This window comes from Prionailurus viverrinus, chromosome A1 (genome assembly GCF_022837055.1).
Source record: "Prionailurus viverrinus isolate Anna chromosome A1, UM_Priviv_1.0, whole genome shotgun sequence".
Lineage (NCBI taxonomy): Eukaryota > Metazoa > Chordata > Mammalia > Carnivora > Felidae > Prionailurus > Prionailurus viverrinus.
This window is the reverse complement of record NC_062561.1, coordinates 216,842,008-216,859,974: the sequence shown is the minus strand read 5'-3', so window position 1 is coordinate 216,859,974 and position 17,967 is coordinate 216,842,008.

The window sequence follows — 17,967 nt, the reverse complement described above, 5'->3', positions numbered from 1 at the left end:
AAAAATAGTTTCTTTATTTACAAATCACCAAGTCTATAGTATTCCTTTATAGCAGCCCAGACAGACCAAGACAGAAATGGATTTGAGAAGAGAGAAAACAGAAGCACAGAGAAATAATGGCAGGACATGAGAGGTGGCACAGAAGACATAGTTAAGTTTCAAGATGAAAGGGTAGTTAGAATGGCCAAGGTTGAAGGAGTTAATAATTTTTAATATGGTACTTAGGAATTTTACCAATTTTTAATATGGTAATTTATAGAAAAAAGATTCAGAAAAATAGAAGATAAGAATGCACTGCACTGAGAGGTGAGTGTTAGGTAATAAAATGGGCATATTAAAAATACATGGCCACTGGCTCAATAAACACACAGCCATCAAAAGCTCTCCAAAATTATTATATTATATTATATTATATTATATTATATTATATTATATTATATATTTAATACATTATAATTATATTTAACTGTAATTATATTATGAAGGATAAATTGAATAAAAACAATAGGAAAAGATTGAAATAAGTTCAAATGGGTTGTCATTCAGAGCAGGTGCTAAAATTAAACTCGGATAAGATGAAGTTCACATCTTTTTCTTAGACATGTGATTCTCAAAGAGTTCCCCAAACCAGCAGAATCAGCATCTCCTGGAAATTTTTAGAAATGAAAAAATTTCAAACCCAACCCCAGATCTGCTGAAAAAGAAAGTCTGGGCTTAGAGCCCAACAGTCCATGTTTAAAAAACCCTTCAAATGACTTTGTTGCACAATCAAGTTTGGGAACCACTGGATTAGAGAAAGAAGTACGAAATTTGTGAGACTATAGAGGTAACAATAGGGATAGAAGATGACAGGTATAATAAACTCAAAGAAATTGTGTTTGCTAGCCTCAATTATTTCTGTGAATTTGAAGATGAGGCCAAGGATAGAGAAGATATAAATGCTTTGGGAGAAGTGATAAAATTCTTCAGTATCCACTCCCTGTAATGGAAGATGAAACTAGTTGCTGCTGTTGGGACATGAGGAAACATCGCTGAGTCCCTGAGTGCCCTGTGGTGACTTCTTAATGGCATCCTTCTTCACAGTTATACTTGTTTTATACAGTATTGTTCTGTGACTTTTGGTAAGAGAGCAGAGTGGGGGCTTTATGTTGGGAAATGTGCCAAAGAAATGCAGACCCTGATATTCCGCTAATAATTGTACGTCCTCTTCACAACTCTCTGAATTCTAATATCTTCTTAAAAATGACAATTCCTTTTGTAATCTTCTGTTTAATGATGTAGTCTAATTTATATGACTAGGGAGATCACATGGGACTTAGGTTTTAGTTGTAAGACAGACCAGTTGTAAAGCATGTGGTTTCCTTTAGTTAAATTGTTTGTAGCTGTAAACACTCATTGTTAATGGCACTGTGTTATCTCTCCCCTCCAGAGCCACTAATGTGTCTCCACTGAAATTGCATGCAATAGAGTCTTATTTACTTCATTAAATACCACGCAAGCTGGACTTCTTTGGGAGATATGTTTATTTCCTGCGTGAAAGACTATGTGGATGAAACTTTTAGAAGCCTTACACGATATTTTGGGGACCATAAATAAGTGAATAATACTTTCTTGCCTCTGAAATTATTTGCATGCTTCCTTATTTAATGAGTCACTAGATTCAACTTGCCTTTAAAAATCAAATTATTTCTAGAGATTTAACAGAAGGGTTCCAATAGCAAAGACTCTTTATCTTCTGACATTTGCTTCACCTAGCTGTTTTGGAGACTTTTGTAACCTATATTTTACTAGGAAAGAGAAGTTATAAAGTTGAACTTCATGTAGGCAAAGTTCCAAAATAGCTAAACCTTCCTACTCTGCATAACCAGATAGGAGCCATGAAAACATATATTTCCTCTGGTATTTTACTTCTCTTGTTATTGTTAAGGTTTGCACAGCTGGTCTTACAAGTAGAGAATAAAAAGGAATAATTGAAATCGTTTAGTTGATAAATTGTGTATATTCTAGCCATTTTACGCTATCAAGAAAATATTTAGTGACAAGATGATGGCTGGTTAGTATAATGTCACTTCATCTAAAATAGGTGAATTAAGCAGCATGTAGTTAGGGCCCATGTTGGATTTCTATATTTTCCAAACTGACGTTTAAGTGACATTTCCAGCATGAAAGGTAATGATTTTTTATAACAATCATACAATGATGATGATTGCTTCCACATTCAATGTGTTTCAATTTACACATGGGTAATATGAAAGTGTCCGTAGTAAGTTGTACTCTCTCCACATCTAAAGTGGGTCCAGGGTCTAAATGATTCATAAGGAGCTTATCAGCTGGTGAGAGAATAGGGCTTATTTTGAAAAGTCTGTATTTCGATCACTTAAAGATAGTGGCCATCAAAAGGAGAGCAAGGGAAATAACAGCATTCCACATGCATAGGTGAACAACACACAGGTGCTATAGAGTGTGATTAAGTAAATAACTGAAGGGAAGGAACAAAGATAAAGGAAAGGCAAACTAAGACAGAGTTGGCCAGTAGGGTAAGGGGATACAAAGGTGCTGGTGTATCCAGCTGCTTTTCTTCCCTGTAAATCTTTTAAAAAATCTTTCCTCAGGGGTGCCTGGGTGGCTCGGTTGGTTGAGCGTCTGACTTCAGCTCGGGTCGTGATCTCATGGCTCATGAGTTCAAGCCCCATGTCAGGCTCTGTGCTGACAGCTCAGAGCCTGGAGCCTGTTTCGGATTCTGTGTGTGTGTCTCTCTCTCTGTTCCTCCCCCGCTCTCACTCTGTCTCTCTCAAAAATAAATGAAGATTAAAAAAGATTTTAAAAAAATCTTTCCTCAATTTATTGACTAAGTTTCTTTTCCAGACCTTAGAATTTAGAAGTATAATGAAGAAAAAAAGAAGCATAATGCTAACAGTTTGAGATAATTCAAAGTAATACTACTTAAAAATATTACTATGGATTCTCATTGTCACAAATCATTCAGCTGTGGAAGAAAAACATAATATTGCACAAATACAGCAAAGACTTATTAATGTTCCTTTGTATTTTCTTAATTTGCTTTTGTTGACAGTGGCTGAGACAAAAATAATCAGTTAAATCCGTCTACTTTACAAGCATTATACGTGTTTGGTTTTGTACTTTTTTCATTTTAGGCAAAATCTTTAATACCTTTGCATCTTACTCTAATAATTTAGCTTGCTTGGAAAAAAAGTTAATGTAGATTAAATTATATTCAGCAAACTTATGAAATTTTATTACATTACAGACTCTTTGCTAGGCACTAGGGCTTAGAAGTTAATATAAAGGCATGACTTTTAAGGTGCTCACAGACAAGTGGGGAGATCAGCATATAAGGATTAGAGGGCATCAAATCTAATAGGTTTATTAATATGGATGAAAAGCAAAGTAGGGGGCTCTGAAAGAAAGTACGATTAATTATAGCTGAAAAAAAATTTCAATTCACAGAAAAAGAACTCACCTTTTTTCTTAGAATAAGTTATATATCTTTACAAGCTTTTATGAATCAGTTTATGACCTAGAAATTACATTTTTCCAAGTTCCTATCACATATGTACTGTGTACACACACACACACACACACATACATGCACACATATATGTAAGTATATGTATGCATTTTGTGTCCCATACAATGCAAGGAACTAAAACAAGATACAGTTTTCTTCTTCGTGGAACTTTAATCTAGTTGGTATTGAATTGGGAATGAATACATCCTGGGAAATATGCAACATATTTGAATATGGTGTAAGAATAAATGGTAGAACTTTTATGTATATATGTTGTAATGTAAAGGGAAGAAATGACGGGCACATTGTTACAGTAATGTACTCAGGTAAGCGTGATCTGGGCTACACTTGTCATGCGCTCTGCTTTTATTAAGCTGGGGGGAATAGGTATCCCAAAGAAAAGTGAAATATGGTGCTCTTATTCAGCTGTATATTTTTAACATATTTGTGCCCAATTAAGTCAAGTTTTTGACCATTTTTTCTAATTTAGGCTAAACTTTAGCTGCTAAACCAAAACACAAAATTGGAGTGGCTTACGTATTTTCTAGTTAAGAGATTGGTTTGGTGAAAATACTTAATATGCAAATACAAATGTAATAAAAAATGACATAACTGACCCTTTTGTTGTTGCACAAGTACTCTCGTCATTAGCCCCAGAGTTAATCTGTCCTTTGGAGGTAAATATAATTCTGTAGCACACACAAAGTGTTGGTAACTGCTTCTCCAAAGCAACTTGTGCTAAAGAGAACATTGTGAAAACAAATATTCTGAAATTTTCCTGTTTTAACTGATTTTTGTTATCATCACGAGTTGGCTTCTCAGCAGATGCTGGGATAGAGTTTGAGGGTATAAATTGTCTACTAAAGGAACAATAATTTTGAAAGGAAATGGATGAAGCAGGATTGGGCAGAGAGAAAAGTCACACTGTGATTCAGGCTCCACAAAGCCTTGTCTAACATGTTAGTCAGGGTATCCTGCTATAACAGAATATCATAGATGGATAATTTTTAAGCAGCAAAAATTTATTTCTCACGATTCTGGAGTTCTAAAAGTCCAATATCAGAGAGCCACCATGTTCAGGTTCTGGGGCTATTCCTCTTCTGGGGTACAAAGGCTATTTTCTCATTGCATGCTTACATGGCTGACATGGTGAGAGAGGTCTCCATGGTCTCTTTTACAAGGGCACTAATCCTAGTCATGAGGACTCCGCCCTCATGACCTAATTACCTACCAAAGGGCCCACTTCCTAATACCATCACATTGGAGGTTAGGATTTCAACATCTGAATTTTAGGGAGACTCAAACATTCATTCATAACAGACAACCCCAAACAGAGCTCTAGAGTAACTATTTTTCATCATAATTGTCCTATACCTGGTTAAGGTGTCTGGATCTCAATATTCTAGTCTCACTCAGTTTTCAGATTCCCACGGCTCCAGGAAGGGTATGACCTTTAGTGAGGCAGTGTTCTGCAACTGAGGCAGGTCCTAGTTACATAGAGGTTTCAAATTCAACATTTTCTAAGATATAATACCCTTCTATTCAGTTCATAGAATCTCTTGACTGGAAGTTAGAAACGCAGTGCCAGCTAGAAGAGACATATTATCCTAATCAGTGGAAAGAAAGTTGACTGTATGATTGAAATCTATGAAATCTACCAATCCATGAAATGAACGCCTGCATTATTGCAAATCTATAGAACCTGATGAAGACTTTGTACGGAGATAAGGTGAGAAATAGCCCATCCAGGGATTTTAAAATAAGATTAAGAAGAAAAATAAAGTTTCCAGCGTCAAGTCTGCTTAATTCAATATAATATGTATACTTTTTCTCATCTGTTTGTGCTCACAATTACTATAAACATCTGTTTGTGCTCAAATTACTATAAGGCCAGGAACTAAATGGTGTTACCATTCATATCCAGACCTACATATAGTATGTGCTTAGTTAATATACACATTCAACAATTAAAGAAATGTGGAAAAGAGGTTAAGTTAGCAAAGTATGGAAAAGACACGTGTTGGCTAATTGTTACCACTGAAATGACACCAAATGGTAATGAAGGAGAGAAAGAAAAACATAAATCCACAAGTACTAAGAGAAAATAAATAATAAGGATATCAAATTTTTTATGATGCAAAACAGATGGATGAGTGGAAACCAAACTAGCCAACTAAATGGGAAAAACAAAGATATAAACTTTTGCTTGTGAGAGAAATTCAGAAAGGGTCAGGAATTCAGGGTACCCAGCATGTCCAATATGAGATGTATTTGGTACTAAAAGTCAGCTACTAAAAAGCAGTCACTTTTCTTGTACTCATCACAGAACAGAGGCCACAGGCTACTCTGAAATCCGGACAGACAGGCAAATTCAGAGTGTTACTGCAATTGAGATTTGATTTTCTAGTGTAAATATTCCTGAATCTATAAGCTAGTGTGGCCACTTACTTGGTAATTTTGATCAACCCTGGAGGCTAATTGTAGACTAGCTTGAGCCAGAAACTCCTAGGTTCTTAGTAGAACTTCCACAGTTTCGTGAGTTCTCTCTAGAAAGCCAGGAGATTCTATGGTGAGGATCCAAGAAATATTTTTCTTATGTCTCAAATGGAAAGAAGATGAATCATTGTGAAGCATGCCTACTGTCTCCTCCAAAACTTAGGTGTCCTCTCTAGGAAAAAGGGCTTCGCTAGAGAGCAACTCAGAGATCTTATCCCAACTGGAAAAAAGGAACTTCTCCCCACACAATGCTGCTTCTGAGATTCTATCTCACCTAAAGGGTAGAAACAATAACAGGGGACAGAACGTCAAGAAAATCGGTGGGATGCTGTCTCTCAAGAAAGGAGTATGACACAGCAGGAAAAAAAAAAGCTGTATCACTAGAGAAATACTCGTGACGGTTAACAGAACTAAAACACGGGGCCATTAAAAGAACTGGGAATTAATCAAAAAACCATAGAAAGCTCCTCCTATCCCACGTTTTATAACCAAACCAACAAGGCTTAGTCTAATAATAGTGGATTACATTGCAAATAAAGGAGAAAGCCGGGGCGCCTGGGTGGCGCAGTCGGTTGAGCGTCCGACTTCAGCCAGGTCACGATCTTGCGGTCCGTGAGTTCGAGCCCTGCGTCAGGCTCTGGGCTGATGGCTCGGAGCCTGGAGCCTGTTTCTGATTCTGTGTCTCCCTCTCTCTCTGCCCCTCCCCGGTTCATGCTCTGTCTCTCTCTGTCCCAAAAATAAAATAAAATATTGAAAAAAAATTAAAAAAAAAAAAGGAGAAAGAAACAAACTCTTGGAGGAATATACATGGAATCCCCAAAGTCTAGAGAAGAGATAAAAACAAAGACACTAGAAGGATTAGAAGACTGATACCTAATCTTCAGTAACAAGCTCCAACAAGCATAAAACACTGGACTCCCTAGCCTAGTCTTTACCTTAAAGGCCCATTTACCTTACTTTTTATTGTCCCATACAACACATATGGATTTTAACAAAAACTTACAAAGCATGAAAAAGGGCAAGAAAAAAAAAGTCTAAGAAGACAAGTCCTCATAAAATAGATTCAGATGGGGTGCCTGGGTGGCTCAGTTGGTTAAGCGTCTGACTTGTGGCTCAGGTCATGATCTCACGGTTTGTGAGTTGGAGCCCTGTGCCGATCTCTGTGCTGACGGCTCAGGGCTGGAGCCTGCTTCAGATTCTGTGTCTCACTCTCTCTTTGCCCCTCCCCTCCTCGTGCTTTGTCTCTCTCTCTTTCTCTCTCAAAAATAAACATTGAAAACAATTTTTAAAAATAGACTCAGATAAGACACAGATATTGAAATAATCAGACAGAGGAGTTAAAATAGCTAAGGTTAATTTAAAGCACATACTGTAATTCTAGGGAAACCACTTTTTTAAAAATAAAATGATGAGCTCAGAGAAGAGAGAAAATGTAATTATATGAAATGCTTCATTAAGCTGAGAAAAGGTTAAAAGAAGGGTGGGTGGAGAAAAAGAAACAGAACAAATGCAAGTTTCAGAATTGGTAGATAATAATCCAACTATATCAATAATCACTAAGTATAAATATCCTAAAAACACAAAATAAGATTAATTATCTTAGTGGATAAAAAAAAATACAAGAAGAAATATATGCTACCTATAAGTAACTCAATTTAAACATAAAAATTCAGACAGGTTACAAGAGAATACAGAATAGAATATAGATACCATGCTAACACTGATAAAAAGGAAGCTAAAGTGACACCATTCATTTAAGTCCTAGCAGATTTTATAATAAGGAAAACCATCAAAGATAAAGAGATGCACCATTACATAATAAGCAATGGTTCAAATCTCCAATAAATGTAAACATTTAAACACCTATGCACCAAAAGATGAAGCAAAGTACATGAGATAAAAACTGATATAATGATAACAGAAATGGAAAAATCTACTGAAATAGTTGGAAACGTCAAAACCCCTCTATCACTAATTTGCAGATGAAACAGGTAGAAAATTAGGAGGGATACAGATGACGTAAAATTCAGTACGGTCTGGTTGATATTTATAGAGTGCTCAAAGGAGAATATACCCTTTTAAGCTCACATGGAATATTCACCAAGACAGGCTGCATTCTGTCATAGAACACTACTTAAAGATATACAAAAATACAAACCGTGTTAAGTAAGTTCTCAAATACGTGGAATTAAACTAGAAATCAAGAAGAAGAACAACAACTGCTAACAACAACAAAAAATAGCTACAATTTTCCCCCAAATATTTGGAAGACAAACAGCATAAATAATCAACGGGTCATAGAAGAGGTCTCAAGAGAAATTTTTAAATTCTTTAAATTAAATAAACATGAAAACATAATTATCTAAAGTTGTGGGGAAAGTGAAAACAGTAAATTAGAGGGAATTTTAATAGCATTTAATGAATATGTTTTTATTTTTGGTCTTTATTCCTGGCCATTGTAATTTCCTAAATGATAAGAACAAAAGTGATGGAAACACCTTTTGTTATCATTTTTGGATTTTGTTCCCAGTTCCAAAAATAGCTAAGGAGAGATAAAAGTCAAAGGAATATCCTTTGCTATTCATAACACACTTGTTTCAACCCCAGTTTATGTTCATGAGGTGATTTTTGGAAAGAACCTAAGGATGGAACCTGGTTGCAAAGGGAACCAACAAGTGATTAGAAGGTTGGAACTTTCAACCCCACTCCAGGCCTCTGAGGAGGAAAGACAGGCTGGCGGTTGAGTTCGATCACCAATGGCCAATAATTTAACCAGCACACGAAGGTACCAGGAGGGTGGCATACATGAAAAAGGGTATGGAAGCTTTGTACCCCTTCCTCATACCTTGGTCTATAAATCTCTTCTATCTGCATTTCCTGAGTTGTATTATTATATAACAAACCTGAACTCTAGTAAGTACGTTGTGTTTTTCTGAGTTCAGTTTTCAGTTCTAGCAAATTACCAAACCTTAAGAGGAAGTAGTAGGAACCCCGTTTTATAACCAATCAGAAGTATCAACTAAATGTTGTTTACTGAAAAGATCAATAAAGTGAATAAACCACCAGCCAGCCTAGCCAAAAAATAAAGAGAAAAAACACAAATTACCAATATCAGAAATGAGAAAGGGCTTGTTGATACTGATTAAAGAGACATTAAAAGGGGGCGCCTGGGTGGCTCAGTTGGTTAAGCGGCCGACTTCGGCTCAGGTCATGATCTCGCGGTCCGTGAGTTCAGGCCCCGCGTCCAGCTCTGTGCTGCCAGCTCAGAGCCTGGAGCCTGTTTGGGATTCTGTGTCTCCCTCTCTCTGACCCTCCCCCATTCATGCTCTGTCTCTCTCTGTCTCAAAAATAAATAAACGTTAAAAAAAAAAAGAGACATTAAAAGGATACTTAAATAACACATTCAAGTCTATGCTAATAATGTTGATAACTTACATGAAACTGATCAAGTCCTCAAAAGACACAAACTCACACAAGAAGAAATAGATAAGATAAATAGACTCATATCTATTAAAGAAATTGGATCAAAAATCAATAAACATCCACAAAAGAAAGCACCAAACCCATATATGGCTTTCCTGGTAAATTTAGTAAATTGTACTAAATATTTCAGATGGAAATGATACCAGTTCCCCACATTTTTTTTCAAAACGTAGAAGCAAAGGTAAGACTTCACAACTAATTTTGTGAGGCCACCACTTCCCTAATAAAAATCAGATACAGACACTACAACTGAAGAAAACATCAAACACAGTTCTCATGAATGTAGACAAAAGATTCTTAAAATATTAGAGAATCAAATCTGGCAATATATAAAGAAGATATGTTATGACCAAGTGATGTTATTTGTAGAAAAGCAAGGCTATTTAACAATTATTAAGCAATCAATGTAATTCATTATATTAACAGACTGAATAAGATAAAACATATGATTATGCCAACAGATTCAGAATAAGCATTCAATAAACATTTATTCATGATAAGAGCTCTCAGTAAATAAGTAACTGAGATCCTTGAACAGGAATTGGGGGCAAGGAAGGGAGGGGGCTGGTCCCCCACCCTCTTACCCCACTTCCGGCTGGTCCCTCTACTCTGAGGGTCAGACCTGAAGCTACTGTTGAGCCACAGCTGGAAGAGACCTTCCTCCCGTCCCTTCCACCTCACTGATGGCCCAATCCAATCCCTTGTTTTGTATTTTCTTGAGCCCCGGACCCCTACCTCAGGTTTCTAACTTTGTAACTTGTTCTGGATGTGGGTTCCTAACCTGTTATAGCTTCCCTACCCTGGGCCTAAGGGCACACCCATCCCCTTAGAGCTACCTTAATCTAATAAAGAAAATATACTCAAAAAATCTACATTAAACCTCCTACTTAATGGTGAGAAAGTGAACAATTTCCTGTTTAAATTAAGAAAGGACCAGGATGTCCTTTCATACCATTCTTATTCAACATTATACCAATGTCTTAGCAAATGCAATAAGATATGAAAATAATAGATTTGAAAAGAAGAAATAAATATTTTTGTTCAAATATTACAGGATTGTCTCTATAGAAAACCACAAAGATTCTACAAAAATCATTTGGAGCTAATAAGTAAGTATGCAAAGGTCATAGTATAAAACGCCAAAACACAAACGTCATCCAATCACAAGTCAATCACTTTCCTTTATACCAGCAATAAACAATTGGGACATCAAATTAAAAAACAAAACAAACAAAAAACCAAAACCAAAACCAAAAACTACTATCTAGAATAACACCAAAGGTAATTAAGTACTTAGGTGTAAATACAAAAAGCAATATTTACAGGATCTGTAGGTAAAACTGTAAAACAATGAATGAAACCAAAGAAGACTTAAATAGAAGACAAGATATTCTATGTTCATGAACTAGAGAACTCAGTATTGTGAATATGTTATTCTTCTCAATTTGATCACCAAATTCAACACAATTCAAATCAGTGTCTTAGCAAGCTGTTTGGTAGATACTGACAAACTGATTCTAAAATGTACATGAAAAGCACAGGTCCTAGAACAACCCTCACATACTGGAGAGGTTATCTATTGACTAGTTTCTCATACAGTGTTCACAAGTGTGTAAAATGATTTGGAACTATGGGCCCAAAGGTAATGATTTGATTTTTAAAAAGGCTTCAGGATTCAATCAAGTAAAAATAAAAAAGAGAGACAGAGGGAAGGGGAGGGAAGGGGAGGGAAGGGGAGGGAAGGGGAGGGAAGGGGAGGGAAGGGGAGGGAAGGGAAGGGAAGGGAAGGAAGAGGAGGAGAGGGGAGGGGAGGGGAGGGGAAGGGAAAGAGACAGGGAGCAACAGGAAGATAGTTTGGGGGTGTTTTTTCAATTTTTTTTTAATCTTTTACTTATTTTTGACAGAAAGAGACACAAAATGTGAGGGGGGGGGGCAGAGAGAGAGGGAGACACAGAATCCAAAGCAGGCTCCAGGCTCTGAGCTGTCAGCACAGAGCCCAATGCAGGGCTTGAACTCACAAAAGGTGAGTTCAGACCTGAGCAGAAGTGGGACACTTAACCCACTGAGCCACCCAGGCGCCCTTGAGGATGTTTTTTAAAAGTTAATTTGCAAATTCACCTCACCTAATAGTTTGTCCTTAAAGGAAGAAGAGCTTCAAAATACTTGGATAGACTACGTAAACTTCAAACGCAGCTTTTGTTCATGAAGTCACAGTGATTATTTCTGAGGTAAATGAGTTGTCATTCTCTCTCTCTCTCTCTCTCTCTCTCTCTCTCTCTCTCTCTCTCTCTCGCCACCAAAATATTAATCACCTTTATTACCACTTGTAATGAATTCCTTGCAGCTGATTTTCTAACCTCTGAATACTTCAAAAGGATAAAAACTCCTTAAAAAAATAGCAATGCTTTTTTTGACAGTGAAGTGACAGGCTTATAAGCTTTCTGTTTTAGTATAGAATACATTAATTTAAAAAAGAAGTTTACTTGGCCCAGGCTCTTGAGATAATAAATGCTCATTTCAGAAACATTCTTCATTTTAATTCATTTTAAAATACGGTACAGAATGCTCTCTCCTCCTATACAGTCACTGTGAAAATCAACTTATTATGAGATTATCAAAACAACAAAAGCATTTTTCATGCAAATAAACCATGACAGTGATAACTGGCTATCCTCTGTGTTCAGAGAAGAATGAGAATAGGATTATTTAATTTCCATTAGTAAGATTTTGAAGCCAGCTACCTCATCAATGGACTTTATTAAAGTGATTTTTTATGGATATAACAGCGTTTAATTTGCTAAGTGAGACAAAACAGTAAAATGAATCAATTAAAATCAAGTTCCTTAATATTAGTATTTCCTTTCTTAAAATTAACAGCTTTCAGACTCATTGGCTTTCTGTATTGACATGTATCTTATACGTTAATACTAAAACTTAAAAATATTTCAAGTTTAGCAGTTAGTCACCATTTTTGGAAGTTTATTAAAGTAACGTTTTACGTTGATAGAGTATGAAAAAGTTCTAGAAAAATTCAAGAGAAAAGAGCATTGCCAATGAAAAAAGAAGTAATTAAAATTTGGAGACCCTGTATTTAATTCCCTATGTAACACGCTGTCATTTGACTGTTAGGAAATTAGAGAGAAAAGTAAAATTTCCCTTTTTATAAATATATGCATTAATTATATATCTTCGTATCAAAAAAGTATCTTCAGAACTTCTTGTTGACTTCTTTTAATAAGTATTAACAACAATTATTCCAAAATCGCAGTTTTACCTTAAGTTTTTATCAACCTTAAAGTGGATACTTTTTAATCACTTTAATTTTGCTGAAAATCACATGTGCTGTAAACGAAGAATGTTATGTTCAATAATATCAATTTTATAACTCCACAATGTGACAAATGTTTTATGCCAGGGAGTAGGTTTTTTGGTTTTTGTTTGTTTTTGGCATTGCTTAATCAATCAGACAATTAATTTTGCATGGTCAGATGTATTATCCTTCTTCTTTAAGAATTTTAATATTTTTGCCAGATTCAAAAAATTATTTATAATATGGAGGTTGTAAAGAAGTTCTATTTCCTTCTAGTGCTTTCAGGTTTTTTATGTATTTTTGTGTCTCCTTTATCTGAAGTTTATTTTTATGATATAAGGTAAATATCTAATTTGCATTTTTCCACGTAAACCCATATTTCCCTATACCAATTGGCAAATACTATTTCTTTGCTTGTTTCTTAATTATTATAAATGTGTGTATCTTCATAACCAGTAAAAAAATCCCCATTATTTTTACTGTTTTTTTTATAATTTGCTCTTCCACATTAAGTTCTTGAAAAATCATATTCAGATAATGATGCAAAAAGAATGTATAGATTTATTTATACAAGAATTATATTTCTCCAAATAGTAAGTGTCCTTATTAATTTTCTGCCTATGTTAGCTCAATAATGGCTCCCAAAATAGTGCCCATGGCCTAATCTTTGGAACTAGTGAATATTACCTTATATAATGGCAAAAGAGACCTTACAGATGTGATCAAATCTAATCTTGATGGAGAGATTATTCTGGATTATTCAGATGAAAGGCAAGCAAACAGATTGTCCCCAGTCACCAGAAAGAACCTGAGTGATTTCAGACTTCTGAGCTCCAGAACTGTAAAGTCATCTATTTGTGCTGTTTTAAGCCACTTTTTGTGGTAATTTTGTTACAACTGCAATATTTTTGGTAACTAATGCACTGTACTATAGTACTCTTAGTATTTTCTTTTGATCAACGACTTAGCATTTTATAGTTAGAGGTCCAATATTTACTATTGGTTTATTTTATATGTAAATCAAGTAAACAGCAAAAAAAAAAGTGAGTTTAAAAATACTGACTTGAGGTGACTGCAGTCCTTTTGATATATTGTCATTACTGATATACTTATTTTTGTTAAATTATTTTCATTTATCCTATTTAGTCTTCACCGAGTTTTCAGCTAGTTTTTCATCAATTCTGGAAAAACCTCAGTTATTATGTCCTCAGAAATTGCAACTCTAGTATGTCATCTAATCCTGACTTCTGGAGCTATTTTTGGAGGTTCTAAATATATCATTTATTCTTTTATTTCCTCTGCTTTTTGTGCAGAATTTTGGGTAACTTAATTACTAATATCTTCCATATTTCTTATTCTTTCTGAGTCATTTCTAGAATTCATCCTAAATATTGTGATATTACCTTTTATTATTCAGTGATTATAATTTTTATTCCTAAAATTTTTAATGGTTTTTTAAAAATAAATATCTGCTTTTATTAGTATATGCTATTTCCATATTATAGTTTATCATTTTTATGTATGCTATTTATTCCTTTATCACTTTGAGGAAATACTTTTTATTATGTTTAGAGTGATCTATCACTTAACACTTATTGTGAGGTAAGTTGATAATAATTTGTTCTTAGTCTCTAGTTTTCTTCAAATTCTTTGGGAAAAAAAGGCTGTGTTGTATATTCATCCTGAATGTGAGCGTCTCTCTCTTTTTCCTTCTCTGTCCTTCCGCCATCTCTCTATCTCTCTGCATGTGTGTGTGTCCGTAGTTATGGCCACCACGGCCAACTAACATGTCACCCCAGTCTTGTACATTTCTTAATGAGAGTGAGGTTTTCTGTGCTCAGCTCATACGATTAATGTCATAGATCTTTTCACTTAATCAGTGAATACCTTGGTGCAAGTCCCATTTTGTGGCCTTCTCTTCTTTCTTTCTACTCTAAACGTGGCAACTCCAGGAAGCTGTCAGAGTTTGTCTCTGGATTTTAAGGGAGTACAGGAAACTGCTCCAGATCCTAATACAAAATGATGTCCCTTAGTTAATCATCAGTGACATAATGGGAAGTTTAGTCTTAGTTACCATACTGGAATCCAATCTCCCCAGGGCTGTTCCTGAAAATCAGGAGCCCCATGACATTATCCCTCACATAACATTGTGAAGATTCTTTTCCACCTTTGGACTACGGAGAAATTTGCCATCCTTTGAGCACTGTTGTGAATTTTATTATATTTTAATATTTATTTATCATTGTTACATGTTATCTAGAGCTCCAGAGACTTACAGTATGTGCTAATCATATCATCTTTATTAAAATGTAACAGATGTGTGTGTGTGTGTGTGTGTGTGTGTGTGTGTGTGTATGTGTGTGTGTTGGTGGTCGGGGGTGGTGGTATTTTCTTAGGTTATATTTCCAGAAGTAAAATTATTTAATTATGAGAGTACTTTCTTACTTTATTCTCTTGTTATTACTGACAAATTTCTATCCTACACAGTTGACATTTCATTTTGTATTGCTGTTTTTAAAGGCCCTTTTTATTTTAAACTAAAGATACTATAAAGGACTGCAAAATATTTTAATACCATTTTTACCTGACATAGTCATAAAACCTGCTCTAATTCCTAAGGTTTTAAAATGTCTTGAGTGAATATATTTATGTGTTTTATTCCATTCTCCAGAAGTGTTGTTTTTATGAAACTAAGGACATAATTCATGTTTTCTTCTGTCAGAATCAACACTACGAACTGAATTATCTTTTAGTCAGAACATCTGCAATAGAAAGAACAATCCGGAAAGATCAGAGCTGAATGAGTCATGAATGTGATATAGATGAACTAAAACTCCTTGAAGGTTTTTTTTAGAAATCCACGCTGAATGGAGAAATACAGAATTCTCATGCTGCTCTCTGTACAGGAACTGGGACTCAGACACAGTTAAAAGGACACTCTTAGGAAAATAGAAAATGAAGGGAAATTGTAAAAACTAATTCACGTTTTCACACCATAAAAGTATCTAGCCCAAAAATATATGAAAAATTACCAGTTCATAGCAAAGTGAGATAACCAAACATATAGCATGAGGCAGTGGTTTGCTCTTGGACTATGGTTATTTTTATCACATCATTTATTTGGTTAAGAAATAAAAATAAAATATGCTTCATCAGTCAGTTACTTGACAGATACAACACTCTAACTGGCTTTTATTCATTTACTAACTTTGGGACATATATTTTTACTATATATGTCCTAACTTTAGGGACTATATTTATTAACTTTGGGGACAACATTTAACATAGCAAATCTTTCTTGAATGTTTTCCAAAATATTTAGTGATGAATAGCATGGGTAAGTTAGAATCAAAAAATTCCACCCTCTGTTAGCACGTATTTCATGTTAATTGCTGAAACTTTGACTGTAATAATGAGCCTGACCTTGTAAAATCCTGAATGTGTTAATATGTGTCTCAGCTTTTATTAAATGTTTATTTATTAATTTTTGAGAGACAGAGAGGGAGGGTCAGAGATAGAGGGGAACAGAGGATCCTAAATGGGCTCCATGCTGACAGCAGAGAGCCCGATACAGGACTCGAACTCACAAACCACCATGAGATCATGACCTGAGCCAAAGTCACTTAACCAACTGGGCCACCCAGGTACCCCATCTCTTAGTTCTAAAAGGGGTTTGCTAGGGACATGAGAAGAAAAGAGGAACAAGTGACAAGAGTCTCCCTGCTGACTCCAAATGGGTTGGTTCCACAATTCAGGGAATTTGGAAGCTAAGGTGGAGATGAGAACATTATTAGCGACAGGAACTTTCTTATAAGGACATGCAGGCTTTGGATCTTCTGAAATAAATAATCCACCTACAGTCCAAATGACCCATTTTAGTGGCTTTATTTTTTCTCTCTCTCTTCCCTCTTAGAAAGATGGTGGTTTTGCAAAAATAATTACAATGGTATAACTAAAAGAAAGACACCAGCAGGCAAAAGGTCTATATGTGATTTGTCTTAATGTACATAAAAGCATAGTAAGTTTTGAGTTTATGGAAAGGTAAATTATTTACTGAAAGAGCGGTCCTACCAGCTGGGGACAAACTTCTGTCCTGCTGAAATCCCAAAGGCACCCAGTTCTAAATTGTAAATGGTGTTTAAACCATTTCGATTTCTCATAACACCTCTGGTGACCCTGGCTACCTGCATGTTTCTCCACCACTTTCAAATAATTTCAGAATATATTTGAAGGATTACTATGAATTTAAGTGAATCATTTACCAATTTTTTTCAGTTATACCATTCCTTTAAGAAGCGTGGGCTTCCAGACTGCCTGAATTTTATTCCTGCAGGCAGGATTTCACTCAATGAGAAGCTATTGGGTTTTTTAAATCTGGTAAATTCAGTTTTATATCCAAGAGTACACAACAGGGTCATCAGTCTTGGCAGTTGAATGTTTGAGAAAAAGAAGGAATTTTAGACAGCACTAAGCAGAGATATGCTATTTCCTCTCTGTTTTTAGATTTCTTTTATTTTCTTTTTAATCTTATTATTGTTTTTAAAATGATAAATGAGACAGATAGGTAGCTTTGCTTTTGAAGGTAGCCTTGCTCTTTAACGTTTTCTGTGTAAAGAAAGTCTGGAAGAGTCTGATCAGCCTCTCAAGTTTTGTGTTAAAAGGTGCAAGAGAGTCTCCATCTTTATACACATTTTAACACTGTTGCTCTTTGTAGGAGAACACATAAGAGTCTGAGGAAACTACCTATTTATGAACAGAGGATTCGTTTTCTTGCTATTTATCCCACTATATGTATGTGTATATATACAATTACTATATATACACACACACACACACACACACACACATACATATATATGTGTGTATATATATACATATACATACATATATGTATATGTATGTATATGATAATAAGTGGCTACTTTAAGATTCAGATCCAAGACCCTCTCCCCCTTCCCCCCAAATTTTAATGTGATAAATGGTACTATAAGAAGCTGGAAGAGTACATTTACTTTGCAAGTGCCTATCATAGTTTTGTCTATACTTTCATTCAGAATATCTTCTGGGCTTATAATGTAACCAAGGGACATTTTGTACATACATAAGCATCACCAAAGTTTTGGAATATAGTTTAGGGTAATAACGTTGC